Source organism: Macaca thibetana, chromosome 3 (genome assembly GCF_024542745.1).
Source record: "Macaca thibetana thibetana isolate TM-01 chromosome 3, ASM2454274v1, whole genome shotgun sequence".
NCBI classification, from domain to species: Eukaryota; Metazoa; Chordata; class Mammalia; order Primates; family Cercopithecidae; genus Macaca; species Macaca thibetana.
In genome coordinates, this window is record NC_065580.1 from 76,536,592 (window position 1) to 76,552,705 (window position 16,114).

Genomic DNA, 16,114 nt, shown 5'->3' on the forward strand with positions numbered 1-16,114 from the left:
AAATACTGTAGCCATTAATTGTCAAAGTCTTATTTTATAGGGGAGGAACAAGTGTTTGTTTAAACACTCTTAGGTCAGCCTTGAAAATATTTAAGGGCCGGGCAAGGTGGCTCTCATCTGTAATCCCAGCACTTTGGGAGGCCAAGGAGGGCAGATCACTTGAGGCCATGAGTTCAAGACCAGCCTGGCCAACATAGTGAAACCTTCTCTGTATTAAAAATACAAAAAATTAGCTGGGCATGGTGGCGCACACTTGTAATCCCAGCTACTCCAGAGCTGAGTTGAGAGGACTGCTTGAGCCCAGAGATGGAGGTTGCAGTGAGCAGAGATCATGCCATTGCACTCCAGCCTGGATGACAAAGTGAGAGACTATTTAAAAAAAAAAAATTTAGACCGTCATATACAGTTATATCATATCATTATTTCAGTAAATTTAAGTTGTATATATCTAACAATGTCATGTTCTAAAGTGAAAATTAGGTTTAAAAAATATATTTTTTAAAAATAGTGGATAAAGTTTCTACTGACTACCAAATTTACATAATCATGATCATCATCATCACCATTGTTAACTCGAATCATCACTTTTTATGTGCTAGTCACTAACTATTCTCAATGTTTTGTTTTGTTTTGTTTTGTTTTTGTGATAGGGTCTCACTCCATTTGCCCAGGCTGGGGTGCAGTGCCACAATCTCAGTTCACTGCAGCCTCAATCTCTCCAGCTCAGGTGATCCTCCCACCTTAGGTTCCCGAGTAGCTGGGGTTACAGGCATGCACCACCAGGCCTGGCCAATTAAAAACTTTTTTTTGTAGAGATAGTGCCTTGCCATGTTGCCCAGGCTGGTCTCGAACTCCCAGGCTCAAGAGATCCTTCTGCCTTGACCTCCCAAAGTGCTGGGGTTACAGACATGCGCCACTATGCCTGGGCTTCTAAATGCTTTTTACATATTAAATAGCTAAATTACACAGACGCTTTTTTTTTTTTTTTTTTTTTTTTTTTTTTTTGACAATCTCGCTCTGTCGCCCAGGCTGGAGTGCAGTGGCGAGATCTTGGCTCACTGCAACCTCCGCCTCCCGGGTTCAAGTGATTCTCCTGCCTCAGCCTTCTGAGTAACTTGGGTTACAGGCGCCCACCACTAAGCCTGGTTAATTTTTGTGTTTTTAGTAGACATGGGGTTTTACCATGTTGGCCAGGCTGGTCTCAAACTCCTGACCTCAGGTGATCCTTCCGTCTCTGCTTCCCAAAGTGCTGGGATTACAGGCATGAGCCACCATGCCCAGTCTCACAGATGCTTTGTAACTACCTAACAACATTTTCATTTTAAGAGGAGGAAACTGAAGTCCAGAGAGGTTAAACAACTAGCCCAAGGCATAGACTTCAAAAGTGGCAGAGCTGGAATCTAGCTGAATATGACTTAGTCACCCTAAATTTGTAATAATGAAGGATAGATACTGTATTCTTATGTAGACAAAACAGACTTCAAAGCAACAACAGTTTAAAAAGACAAAGAGGAACATTACATAATGATAAAAGGATTAGTCCAGCAGGAAAATATCACAATCCTAAATATATATGCACCTAACATGGGAGCTCCTAAATTTATAATACAAGTATTACTAGACATAAGAAATGAAATAGATGGTAACAAAATAATAGTGGGGAACTTCAGTACTATACTGACAGCACTAGACAGGTCATCAAGACAGAAAGTCAACAAAGAAACAACGAACTTAAATTAAACCCTAGAACAAATGGACTTAACAGATATTTACAGAACGTTCTACCCAAGAACTGCGAATATACATTCTTTTTATCAGCATATGGAACATTCTCCAAAACAGACCATATCATGGGCCACAAAGCAAGTCTCAATAAATTTAAGAAAACTGAAATTATATCAAATAGCCTCTCAGACCACGGTGGAATAATACTGGAAATTAACTCCAAAAGAAATCCTCAAAACTATACAAATACAAGGAAATTAAATAATTGCTCCTGAATGATCTTTGGATCAATAATGAAATCAAGATGGAAATTTTAAAATTCTTTGAGCTGAATGATAATAGTTACACAACTTATCAAAACCTCTGGGACACAGCAAAAACAGTGCTAAGAGGAAAGTTCATAGCATTAAATCCTTACATCAAACAGCCTGAAAGAGCACAAATTGACAACCTAAGGTCACACCTCAAGAAACCACAGAAACAAGAACCCAAACCCAGCAGAAGAAAAGAAATAACAAAGATCAGAACAGAACTAAATGAAATTGAAACAAAAATAAAATACAAAAGATAAATGAAACAAAAAGCTGGTTCTTTGAAAAGATAAATAAAATTGATAAGCCAGTAGCGACAGTAACCAAGAAAAGAAGAGAAAAGATCCAAAGAAGCTCAATTAGAAATGAAATGTAAAATATTACAGCTGATACCACAGAAATACGAAAGATCATTCAAGGCTACTATGAACACCTTTATGCACACAAACTAGAAATTCTAAAGGAGATGGATAAATTTCTGGGAATACACAACCCTCCTAGATTAAATCCGGGACATATAGAAACTCTGAATAGACCAGTAACAAGTAGTGATATTGATACAGTAATAAAAAAAATACCAATCAAAAAAAGTCCAGGACCAGTTGGATTCACAGCTGAATTCTATCAGGCATTCAAAGAAGAGTTGGTACCTATCTTACTGAAACTATTTCACAAGATAAACAGGAATTCCTCCCTAAATCATTCTATGAAGTCAGTATCACCCTAATACCAAAGCCAGGAAATGACATAAGAAAAAAAGAAAACTACAGACCAATATCCCTGATGAACACAGATGCAAAAATCCTCAACAAAAATACTAGCTAATCAAATCCAATGGCATATCAAAAAGATACTACACCATGATCAAGTGGGTTTCATAACAGGGATGCAGGGATGGTTTAACATACACACATCAATAAACGTGATACACTACACAGACAAAAACAAAAATCACATGTTCATCTGAATAGATGCAGAAAAAGCATTTGACAAAATTTAGCATCCCTTTATGATGAAAACCCTCAGCAAAATTGGCATAGAAGAGACATACCTTAAGGTAATAAAAGTCATCTATGACAAACCCACAGCCAACATTATACTGAATGGGGAAAAGTTGAAAGCATTCCCCCTGAGAACTGGAACAAGACAAGGTTGCCCACCTTTACCACTGCTATTCAACATAGTGCTGGAAGTCTTAGAGCAATCAGACAAGAGAAAGAAACAAAAAGCATCCAAATCGGTAATGAGGAACTCAAACTGACACTGTTTGTCAATTACATGATTATATACCTAGAAAACCCTAAAAACTCATCCAGAAAGCTCCTAGATCTGAAAAACGAATTCAGTAAAGTTTCAGGATACAAAATCAATGTACACAAATCAGTAGCACTGCTATACACCAACAATGACTAAGCTGAGAATCAAATCAAGAACTCAACCCCTTTTACAACAGGTGAAAAAAAAGAAATATTTAGGAATATACCTAACCAGGGAGATGAAAGCTCTCTAAAAGGAAAACTATAAAACACTGCTGAAAGAAATCATAGATGACACAAACAAATAGAAACACATCCCATGCTCATAGATGGGTAGAATCAATATTGTGAAAATGATCATACAGCCAAAAGCAATCTACAAATTCAATGCAATTCCCATCAGAACACCACCATCATTCCTCACCGAACTAGAAAAAACAATCCTAAAATTCATATGGAACCCCCAAAAAAGCCTCCATAGCCTAGCCAAGGCAAGACTAAGCAAGAACAACAAATCTGGAGGCATCACATTACCCAACTCCAAACTATACTACAAGTCTATAGTTACCAAAAGCGCAAGGTACTAGTATAAAAATAGGCACATAGACCAATGGAACATAACATAGAACCCAGAAACAAAGTCAAATACTTATAGACAACTGACCCTTTTTTTTTTTTTTTTTTTTTTTTTTTGAGACGCAGTCTGGCTCTGTCACTCAGGCTGGAGTGCAGTGGCGCGATCTCGGCTCACTGCAAGCTCCACCTCCCAGGTTCACGCCATTTTCCTGCCTCAGCTTCCTGAGTAGCTGGGACTACAGGCGCCCGCCGCCACACCGGGCTAATTTTTTGTATTTTTAGTAGAGACCGAATTTCACCATGTTAGCCAGGATGATCTCCATCTCCTGACCTCCTGATCTGCCCGCCTTGGCCTCCCAAAGTTCTGGGATTACAGGCGTGAGCCACCACGCCCGGCTGACAACTGACCTTTAACAAAGCAAACAAAAACATAAAGTGGGGAAAGGACCCTGTATTCAACAAATGATATTGGGGTAATCGGCAAGCCACATGTAGAAGAAGGAAGCTGGATCCTCATCTCTCACCTTATACAAAAATCAGCTCAAAATGGATCAAAGACTTAAATCTAAGACCTGAAACCATAAAAATTCTAGAAGATAACCTCAGAAAAACTCTTCTATATATCGACTTAGGCAAAGACTTCATGACCAAGAACCCAAAAGCAAATGCAACAAAAAGAAATAGATGGGACCTAATTAAACTAAAAGGCTTCCACACAGCAAAAGAAATAATCAGCAAAAAGACAACCCACAGAGTGGGAGAGTATCTTTGCCAGCTATGTATCTGATGAAAGACTCATATCCAGAATCTACAAGAAATTCAAAAAAATCAGCAAGAAAGAAACAAATAACCCCATCAAAAAGTAGGCAAAGGACGTGAATGGACAATTCTCAAAAGAAGATATACAAATGGCCAACAAACATGAAAAAATGCTCAACATCACTAATGATCAGGGAAATGCAGATCGAAACTGCAATGCAAAACCACCTTACTTCTGCAAGAATGGCCATAATTTTTTAAAAAATGAAAACAAATAAAAGATTTTGGCATGGATGTAGTAAAAAGGGAGCAGTTTTACACTGCTGTTGGGAATGTAAACTAGTACAACCACAATGGAAAACAGTATGGAGCGTCCTTAAAGAACTAAAAGTAGAACTACCACTTGATCCAACAATCCTACTACTGAGTATCTACCCAGAGGAACAGAAGTCATCATCCAAAAAAGACACTTGCTCGTGCATGTTTATAGCAGCACAATCTGCAATTGCAAAAACATAGAACCAGCCTAAATGCCCTTCAATAAATGAGTGGATAAACTGTGGTGTGTATATATACTCACACACACACACTATGGTATGTGTGTGTGTGTGTGTGTGTGTATATATATATATAAATTGTATCAGTTTTCTCCAAAAACTTTTCCCTCTCCATGCATCTGTGACATGTTTCCTTCTCTTGATATATGTCATTGTCAAGGAATCCTTGTTTTGACACTTCTTTTGTAAATCAGTTGCTCTTTCTCCTTGCCATTGCCCATCTGCTTAGACTCTGTATCTCTCACTTAAAGGACTGCAACAGTCTTCTGATTGCATTTCCTTTCTTTAGCTTTTTTTCTACCTCCAATTAATAGGACATAACATATATAGTATTCCATGGAATACTACTCAGCCATAAAAAGGAACAAAATAATGGCATTCACAGCAACCTGGATAGAGTTGGTGATCATTATCTAAGTGAAGTAACTCAGGAATGGAAAACCAAACATCTTATGCTCTTACTTATAAGTGAGAGCTAAGCTATGAGGATACAAAGGCATAAGAATGATATAATAGACTTTGGGCACTCGAGTGGAGGGGTGGAAGGAGGGTGAGGGTTAAAAGACTGCACATTGCATACAGTGTACACTGCTCAGGTGATGGGTGCACCAAATCTCAGAAATCACCACTAAAGATCTTTTCCGTGCAGCCAAACACCATTTGTTCCCCCAAAACTATTGAAATAAACAACAACAACAAAACAGAATAGATACTGTAAATTCATTCTAATTTGAGGAGGACAGAGAGAAGGGAGATAACGTCCCTTGTCAATTTTTTTGCATTTGTTTATATATTTACTGACTTTTGCTTTCTGTAGGTTAAATGACAATGGCATTATGAAGTTGACATATTTGTCTGAATTATTAAATTTTTTTTCTTCAATTTTAAGAGTGCTATGTACTATGAAAGTACAGTGCTATGAAAAAGTGAGTTAGTAATAGTGTGGCTGCCAGTGTTGCCTTTGATTACAATGTGACTTTATACCCTGGGGGCACAGGTTGTACTCTGAGGACAATGGGAAAGCTTTGGAAGATGGTGGGCTGTGGAAGACACCTAAGTGAAGCCATGTTTTAAAAAGATCAATTTGAATATGTTATGTCCTATTAATTGGAGGTAGAAAAAAACTAAAGAAAGGAAATGCAATTAGGAGATTGTTGAAATCCTTTAACTGAGAGATAGAGAGTCTAGGCAGGTGGGGCAATGGCAAGGAGAAAAAGCAACTGATTTACAAAGGTAGCATCAAAACAAGGATTCCTCGATAATGACATGTATCAAGAGAAGGAAAGATGTCACAGATGCGTGGAGAGAGAAAAGTCTTTGGAGAAAATGGATGAGTTTAGCTTGGAACAGAGACTCTGAAAGGATGACAGGAAACCCAATTTGGACTTACCCCGTGGTTATATAGAGAGCAAGACTCTAAATGTAGAGAGGTCAGAGGTGTGTGTATGGAACGGCTTTTTGGGAAGCTTTGCTGGCGGTTTTCCAGATAAGGGTCCAGTGAGGCCTTTGAAGTAGTTAGAATGGGCTTGGCCAGACGGGGGCAGCAGAGCACCAGTAATTGCTGGGGACAGCTGGCCAGGACAAGAGCGCTGACAGGGAGTCATGTTTGGATTGAGCCTTCGGATGTGTTCACATTTGTGGGCTGGAAGAACTACAGCCAGTTAAGGAGACAGAGGGAGTGGGGTCCTGAAGGTGGGATCACCTGGGCAGCACAAATGTGTGGAAGGCAAAGATGCAAAGGCTTCTAGGAAGTCAGGAGGGGGTAGGAGTGTGAACAGAAGCAAATGACTAGTGACTTTGAAGAAAGCGATTTCAGAGGGATAGTGAGGCCAACACCAGGTTAAAAGGGATCAAATGGGCTGGGTGCGGTGGCTCAATGCCTGTAATCCCAACACTTTGGGAGGCTGAGGCGAGTGGATCACTTGAGGTCAGGAGTTCGGGACCAGCCTGGCCAATATGGTGAAACTCCGTCTTTACTAAAAATACAAAAAGTAGCCTGCAATCCCAGCTACTTGGGAGGCTGAGGCAGGAGAATCACTTGAACCTGGGGTGGCAGAGGTTGCAGTGAGCCGATATCACACAACTGCATTCCAGCCTGGGCGACAAAGGCCAGACTGTCTCAAAAAAAAAAAGGAGGTGGGGGATTAAGTGAGGAATGGGTATGGAGATGGAGAAAGTGGGAATAGGAATGTATATTTTCAAGTCAGTCAGTGAAAAAAAGCAGAGTAACAGGATGATCTTTTAAAGGGGAGGCAGAATAGATGAAGAGCTTTTCTTTTAACCTGAAGTATTCTCGTGAGTGTTGATGAGCTCAATGAAATAATATCGTGAAGAAAATAACTGAAAATGCCTGTGAGAGAAAGAACAAGGGAATGGTTATGAAGACACTCTTCAGAAGAGCTGGGATATAATCAAGAGTTCTGGTGGAAGGTTTGGGTTGAAGGAGAGTAGGAAGGAAGAAGATATAGATAATGGAGATCACATGGATCTTTATTAAGATTGCCAACATTGTATAGTCAGCCCTTCATATCCGTGCGTTCTGCATCATGGATTTAACCAACTCAGGATCGAAAATACTAAGAAAAACAATTGCATCTGTACTGACATATACAGACTTTTCTTTGTCATTATTCCCTAAACAATGTAGTACAACAACTATTTACATAGCATTTATATTGTATTAGGTATTTTAAGTAATCTAGAGATTATTTAAGGTATACGGGAGGATGTGTATAGGTTATATGCAAATAACTATGCCATTTTATATCACAGACTTGAGCATTTGCAGATTTTGGTACCTGGGGAGAATAGGAGAAGCACTGGAACCAATTTCCCATGTATATCAAGAGATGATTGTATAAGTAAGCTGTATTCCAAATGTTCATTAGTTATCTGGAAAAGTTAAATCATTTTCCCAGAGAAACATGTGGTATTGCGGATGTGGCATGTGGAAAGATTCTGGGGTGTGCTCTTCAGACCGTGACATTATAATCACCTCCCCCTAGTTTATAAATGCAGATATAACTCAACGTTATGTTTTTGCTGTTTTCACTTTGCTTTCTCCTCCTTAGAGAGAAGTTTCACTTTTATGGTTTAAAATATTGTTAACTACATAACAATATTTTCCCCCATTGTTGCAAGGACTCTTTAGTACAGAAAAGGCTGAACATTTAATAATTAGTTTTTAACACAGTGCCTTAATATCTTGTGTACTTTCCCAGAACTCAAATGTCTCCAAGATGGGAATTCAGATCACTGGTTCTGAATCCTGGCTCCACATTAGAATCACCTTGCCTGGAGCTTCTAAGCAATATCAATGTCTAAGCCCACCCTTGGAGGTTTGAATTGAGGTCTCATTCAAGCAGTTGAGAATGAGGCCTAAGAACCAGTATTTTTTAACCTGTTTCACAGGTGAATGTAATATACAGCAGATGTTGAGAGCCACTGACTTAGACCATTAAAGGAACTGCACTGACACTATTAGGTAAATTTTCAATGCATCATTTAGGGTAGGCTGTCCCATTCAAACTCAGTGTGATTAAAATAAAATGTATTTCCACAGCAGTTTTCTCTCCAGACCTTCTGTCTTCACTTGTACATCCACAAAGGAAAACATGAAGACCTCTTAGATTCAGCCTTTTTTCCATTTCCTCATATCCGGTAAGTCCTTAAATCCAATGTCCCTCATAGAAGTCTCATGCCCATGCTCCCAGAGCTCTGCCTGCCTCTAGGTTATGAACTCCTGGCAATCTCTTGCTGTCTTCTTTGGCTCAAGTGCAGACAGCTGAGTTAATCATGTTCTTCAAGCATGTTGTCATCGTGGATTCATGCAAGGCCCTTTGTTTAAATGAAGGTATTTATTCATTCAATAGTCTATTTTGCACATGGCTGCCAGATTGTTTTTAAAAGACTGCTTTCATCAATTCTCTTGGCTCACATCTCCCAGTAACTCCTCATTTCCTACTCTGTAAATGCTGAACTACTTTGTGTGCCTTTTAAGGCTTTGTATAATTGGTATTGAAACTCCAGGGATTCAGTCTAGGTCCTGCTGCTCACCACACAGGAAGCCAATCACTGAGAGAGTATTGCCAGGGAAGAAGGCTTTATTCAGGTGCTATAGCTGAGGAGATCAGAGATCAGTCTCAAATCCATCTCCCTGACCAACTAAAATTGAAAGTTTATATATTAGGAAAGAAAAGTAACTATGTGTGGGAAAACAGGACTTAGGGAGGGGTAAGGAAGAGGAATTGGTCAACAGGAAGCAGGTGGTCAGTTAGGCAATAATAATGGCTGAGGGATCTGGCATCTCATTGTCCAAATGCACTGATTTAGTAAGTTTCAGTTCCTTGATACTATGTGGAAGGCCTGATGTTTAGTTTCCTGAGAAAGTAACTCAGGTAAGAAAAATGTAACTTTCTTAAGTCTTAAGAATCTCCCAGACATTTTTTTTCTTGCCATTATCCCTTAAACAATATAGGGAATAACTAAAAAAGTCTTGAGAGGGTCAATTTCTATGTTTATTCAAAAGAAACCATAAACATCAGTTTTATGGGACAACTGGACCAGTTTCATAATCAATACCCATTCGACTTAGGATGTCGCTTAACTTCTCTGGCCCATTTTATCACCTGTAAAATTATACATTAATATATAAAGACATGTAATTATATAATACCATATATTATACATGTATAATTCTTTTTAGATCCAAATAAATATTCCTATTTTTTAAAGGACTATTTTCTACTCTGCCTGCAATAGGCTATTCATTATTCTAATCAGTTTGGTTTCTTCATTGTTCTAAGAACACAAGCTCAGTGTTGCTTTTCATGTTTTTCTCTTTTGAAAAACCCTCAGGTCTTTTCTTAACCTGTCTATATGGTATCATTATTCAAGGCACAGCTTAGATTTCACTCATCTATAATGTCTTTCTAGATGAGTGCGTGAGTATATGATCACACAATTTGAAATATAATCCATTTTGTTTGTGTTGTTCTTGGTCCTTAATATCTCTTTTTAATATTTTCTAAATATTCTGTTTTTATGTTCCTTTTCTTTGTTCTAACATTTATGTAGAAGGATGCTTTAGAATTTTTGAGTGGTTGTACTTTTCTTTCGTGTTAAGTTTTAATTTTTGTGGGTACATAGTAAGCATTATGATTTTCTAATGTTGTGCATTGTGGTCAGAGAATAAGATCTGTAAAATTCCTGGTTTTTAAAAAATTCATTTACATTTTTATTTGTGATATCATCTAATTTTTGATCAGCTTTTGTCAAGATTTGTATGGAAATCGAAAGTAATATAAATTCTTTGTTTTCAAGTTTTTAAGCCAGTAATGTAAAATATCTTTTTACATGTAAAAGAGATATAACTTATTGTTCAAAACTGGGAACTACATCCATAATCTTACCAGTATTTTAGCATATTTGCTTCTAGAGTTTCTATTTTTAAAAAATGACTAAAATCCATATATATTATATATATTTGTATCCTGCTCTTGGTTATTAACAATAATTTGATGTGTTTTTGTCATTAAAATATCATAATTAACATCATTTTTAAAGCATATTTAATATTCTATTATATGGCTATATCATAATTTACTTAATTCCTTGGTGTTGGACATTTACATTTCATTCCTTTTTTTTGCGACTATAAATAATATATCATTCTTCAAATGTTAAAATAATAGACTGGAAACACACCCCAACCTCCCATTCCTATTAATCTTTAGAAATGAGATAATGTATATTTTAAAAAGCGGTAACTGGATTGGAAAAGATGGGGAATTTAATATTAATAATTTAATAGTAATTGTATTCTGTTTTAAACAGTTTTTAAACAAATTATGTAAAATATCTTTTTATATGTAAAAGAGATAACGTGTTGTTCAAAATTGGGAACTACTCTAGTAATCTTACGATAATAACAGTACTGTAGATTGAAACTTAAGAAACTGTGAAGATTCCCTGAGTGATGAAGAATAGATCTCATTGAAAAAGAAAGCTCAGCCCAAAAGGTGAGTACATGAGTACTGCTAGAAGCAGGTAAGAGTGATTCCCAGAATGTACCACACCTGGAAGAGATAAACACTATGAGCAGGGAGGGTCTTGGCAGCGAACAGGGTGATTAGTTAGGGTGCCACAGCAGGAGCAGCCAAGTGGCTGCCTTCAGGTGAAGGCAATAGGTATGGGAGATTGGGTCAGAGAGATGAGAATGTGCCCTTAAGTGGATGACAAGGGCACACAAGAGGGTAGGAATTTCCACAAGTGTAAGACTAAGATACCCACTAAGATACTCAGGCTGGCAAGGTATCCTAGTGGCACATTGTCTGTACTCCCTTACGCTTACTGAAAATTGATAGACATACAATCCTTGGTAGCCTGTCTTTGCCTTGAGAGAAGAGACACACTAATTGGGCATCTGAAATACAAAAGTAAGTACCTGGTCAGAATTGTTCATATTTGTGGAAAGCCAATACCAGGAAATACAATGAACTCAACGAATATAAGTACTTATACCTCAGGAAACAGTTAACAGAGCAAGCAGAACAGGATGAGAACAGAGGATAGTGTATCACTAACTAAGATTAGGGAAACTAAATTTGAACAATAATCTGAACCTACAATTGGAATTGACATCAATACAGGACATTGCAGAGGACAGGCAGGGAGGGAAATAAAATCATGCTAATATTCCTGTCTTATTTGGAGGAGCATATAGGAACTGATTAACCTTAGATATTGTTTGAATAATATGATATTATGGATACATGTTGAAAATGCAAGGGTGATGAGTAGAACAACAGAAATAGAATTTAAAAGTTTCCAACTGGTAGTTCAATAAAAGGCAATACAGTCAAAAAAAATCTGGAAATTGTGATTAGTAGAAAACACAAAATATGACAGCAGGGAGTAATCCAAACAGACCATGAAACACAATAATAGGCTAAATTGATCAACTGAGAGACTGCATAAAACCCAGTTATAGTAAAGAGGAGAAAAACAAAATGACATGTGATGGTTGAACATAAAAAAACACTTGAAGCAAATGCTAACAAAACAAAAGCAATTGTAACTATACTAATATCAGATAAAAAATAATTTTTTGTTTGTTTGAGATTGAGTCTTGCTCTGTCATCCAGGCTGGAGTGCAGTGGCACGATCTTGGCTCACTGCAACCTCCATCTCCCGGGTTCAAGCAATTCCCCTGTCTCACCCTCCTGAGTAGTTGGAATTACAGGCAGGTGTCACCATGCCCGGCTAATTTTTTGTATTTTTAGTAGAGATAGGGTTTCACCACGTTGGCCAGACTGGTCTGGAACTCCTGACCTTATGATCCGCCCACCTCGGACTCCCAAAGTGCTGGGATTACAGGCGTGAGCCACCATACCTGGCCAGATAAAATACAATTTATGACAAAAATACTGAAAGGAACTTGAACTATTTCATGTTATTGAAAGGTATAATAAAGTATAACAATCATACACATAAGTCTTAATGTGTCTAACAACGTAGTTCCCAAAACCACAAACCAAAAACAAATACATTCATGTGGAGAAACTGACAAATCCACAGTCATACTGGGTGAATCCAAAGCTCTACTTACTGAAATGGAAAGATCGAGGAGGCAAAAAAAAAAAAAAAGAAAGTATAGAAAATTTGAATAATATAATCAACTGAACCAGATAATGCAGTTTTTAGTTTATTCTTTTTGCACAGCTAAGGAAATACAGTTGACCCTTGAACAACATGAGTTTGAACTGCACGGGTCCACTTACATGTGGATTAAAAAAAATACATTGAAAAATTTTTGGAGATTTGTGACAGTTTGACAAAACTCACAAATTGCACAGCCTAAAAATATTAAAAAATTAAGAAAATGTGAGGTATATCATAAATTCATAAAATACAATGCAAATACTAGTTTATTTTTATCATTTCTTACCATAAAATATATGCAAATCTATTAGAAAAAAACTAAAATTTATCAAAACTTACACATACGAACAGACAGTATATGGGGCCATTCACAGTATAGAGAAATGTAAACAAACATAAAGGTGTAGTATTAGATCATAACTGCATAAAATTAATGGTGGTTCATACTGTTATACTATTATAATTTCATAGCCACCTCCTGTTGCTATTTTGGTGAGCTCAGGTTTGCAAGTATCTGCTTAAAACACTGTGTGATGCTAGGACCAGGTGTAGTGGCTCATGCCTGTAATCCCAGCACTTGGGGAGGCCGAGGTGGGCAGATCACGTTGTCAGGAGATCAAGACCATCCTAGATAACAGGGTGAAACCCCATCTCTACTAAAAATACAAAAATTAGCTGGGTGTGGTGGCACATGCCTGTAGTCCCAGCTACTGGGGAGGCTGAGGCAGGAGAATCGCTTGAACCCGGGAGGCGGAGGTTGCAGTGAGCCGAGATCATGCCATTGGACTCCAGCCTGGGTGACAGAGGCAGTCTCCGTCTCAAAAAAACAGAAACAAAAAACAAACAAAAAAATCACTGTGTGATGCTAATAATCTCTGTGTGAACAGTTCATCATCCAGTAAACTGCATATCCCAGTAAAAAAAATTTGTCACAGTTCTTGCACATTTTTTATTGCATCCAGTGCAGTAGAGTAAACCTTGAATAACACCAAGGGACCCATGTGAAGTCCCACTAGCAATGCTGGAAGTACTCCCAAGAAGCAGAAAAAAGTCATGACATTAAAAGAAAAAGTTAAATTGCTTGATATATACCATAGATTGAGGTCTGCACCTCTGGTTGCCAGCCATTTCTGACATACAATTCATCTTGGAAACAGATGACATAAACTTATGGCATTAATAAATACTGTACTGTAAATATATTTTCTCTTCCTTGTGATTTTCTTAACATTTTCTTCTCTGTAGCTTACTTTACCATAAGAACACAGTATATAATACACATACAGTATGTGTTAATCAACTGTTTATGGAATTAATAAGGCTTCTGATCAACAGTGGGTGAATCCAAAGCTCTACTTACTGAAATGGAAAGATCGAGGAGGCAAAAGAGAAAGTATAGAAAATTTGAATAATATAATCAACTGAACAAGATAATGCGGTTTTTAGTTTATCCTTTTTGCACAGTAGTTATGTTTTGGGGGAGTCAGAAGTTATATGCGAATTTTTAACTGGCATCCCTAACCCTTGCATTCTTTAAGGGTCAGCTGTATATGGATTTTTTTCCATTCCCTTTTAATACAAAATTTTGCCTACTTTGTCAGATGTTTTTCTATCAACTAAGATGCTGGCTTTTGTGTTGCAGAATTCATTGATTTCTTTTTTTTTAACTATTATTATTATTCTTATTATTATTTTTGGAGACGGAGTCTTACTCTGTCGCCCGGGCTGGAGTGCAGTGGCGAGATCTTGGCTCACTGCAAGCTCCGCCTCCAGGGTTCACGCCATTCTCCTGCCTCAGCCTCTCAAGTAGCTGGGACTACAGGTGCCCGCCACCACGCCCGGCTAATTGTTTTTCTATTTTTAGTAGAGACGGGGTTTCACTGTGTTAGCCAGGATGGTCTTGATATCATGACCTCGTGATCCGCCCACCTCAGCCTCCCAAAGTGCTGGGATTACAGGTGTGAGCCACCGCGCCTGGCTATTATCATTATTTTAAAATCAGGAATGGGTGTTGAATTTGTCAAATGTTTTTCAGCTTCTGAAGCAATGGTCATTTTTTTTCCTATAGTATATCATTAATACTTTAAATTATAAAATATAACATTTTATTTGGACTTTCAGTTGATTTTCTGTTCTCAATAATCAACAATTACAAACATTTAAAAACATTCCTTTTGGTTTGATTTTTCTCTCCAGATACAAACACATTAAGTTTCTCTTTGATATTTTTTATGTAACTTGTTTCAGAAATTCAGAAAAATACTCAAGACTATTATGCTTTCTAAATTGACTTTCAGAGAATGGACTTTCCATGAATGTATTTACTTTTCTAATTCCTTGAACAGTATGTTTAAGCTTGAAATTTTGGTTTTAAGACTATCTTCTATCTTACCACTGCATTTCAATAATTAGACATATCAGATACCATATAAAAACGTTAAATAACTCCTTCCTTTTTATAGTTTTCATCGTCACACAATGATGTACCTAAAGTTGAGACTCCAAGGTGAGGTGGGAAATGAAAGACAATTTCTGGTGTTGTTTTGGGGGACTATGGGTAGTCACAATGGCTAGATCCGGTATGTACATCTCTCTAGGCTTCTAAGCATGTGAGAGCTGTTTGGGTTAAAGATGTATCTTGTCCCAGACTTTGCATTGTTCTCAATAATTTAGAACTTGAAATTTGAGTAACTATAATTTGAAAACTAAGCCACTTGTGCAACTGAATTCAACACCGTAAAAACGTTGTGTTCTTATCTAATGATGTAAGCAGTTTCCAAATCTTTTGTTATGTTTCTCCCCCTCCCCACTCCTTTCTCACTTCCGTTTGAGAGAAAAATGCTTTAGCATTATTTGCAAGCAAGACTTATTTTCAACGTTTTAGTCAAGACAAGAGTATAATACAAAGTAACAGTACACTTCATGTAGGTGTTTCTTCTTCTCTAATTTACTTTTCCTTATTTACCAATTCTCTCCATCTCTTTTGACCTCAAAATTCTTTATCTGCTTGTCAAAAATTGTCTCTAGCCGTCTCCTTCCATTTCTAGTTGTGTGTGAGGTAGTCCACAGAAGCAGTACGCTGAAGAGTGCAGTTGCTGTGTTGATCATCCCTATGGCTGTAGGTGGTTATTATATTTTGTGTGCCTTGAAAGGCTTAGGCGATGTGTGACATATATAATTTTAAGGCATTTACCCCACGTTTCTTTAAACAAAAAAATTTTAAAGCAATTATTTAAGAGTGGATACATGTTCTCTTTCACTTTACAAA

The 16,114-nt window shown here is 37.4% G+C and overlaps 1 protein-coding gene across 1 annotated transcript in view; it reads right to left on the reverse strand.

The window, feature by feature from the left end:
- The window catches only part of SEM1 (SEM1 26S proteasome subunit), a 1,048,205-nt gene that overhangs the window by 446,408 nt on the left and 585,683 nt on the right, over nucleotides 1-16,114 (reverse strand). The gene's annotated exons all lie outside the window — the stretch shown is intronic.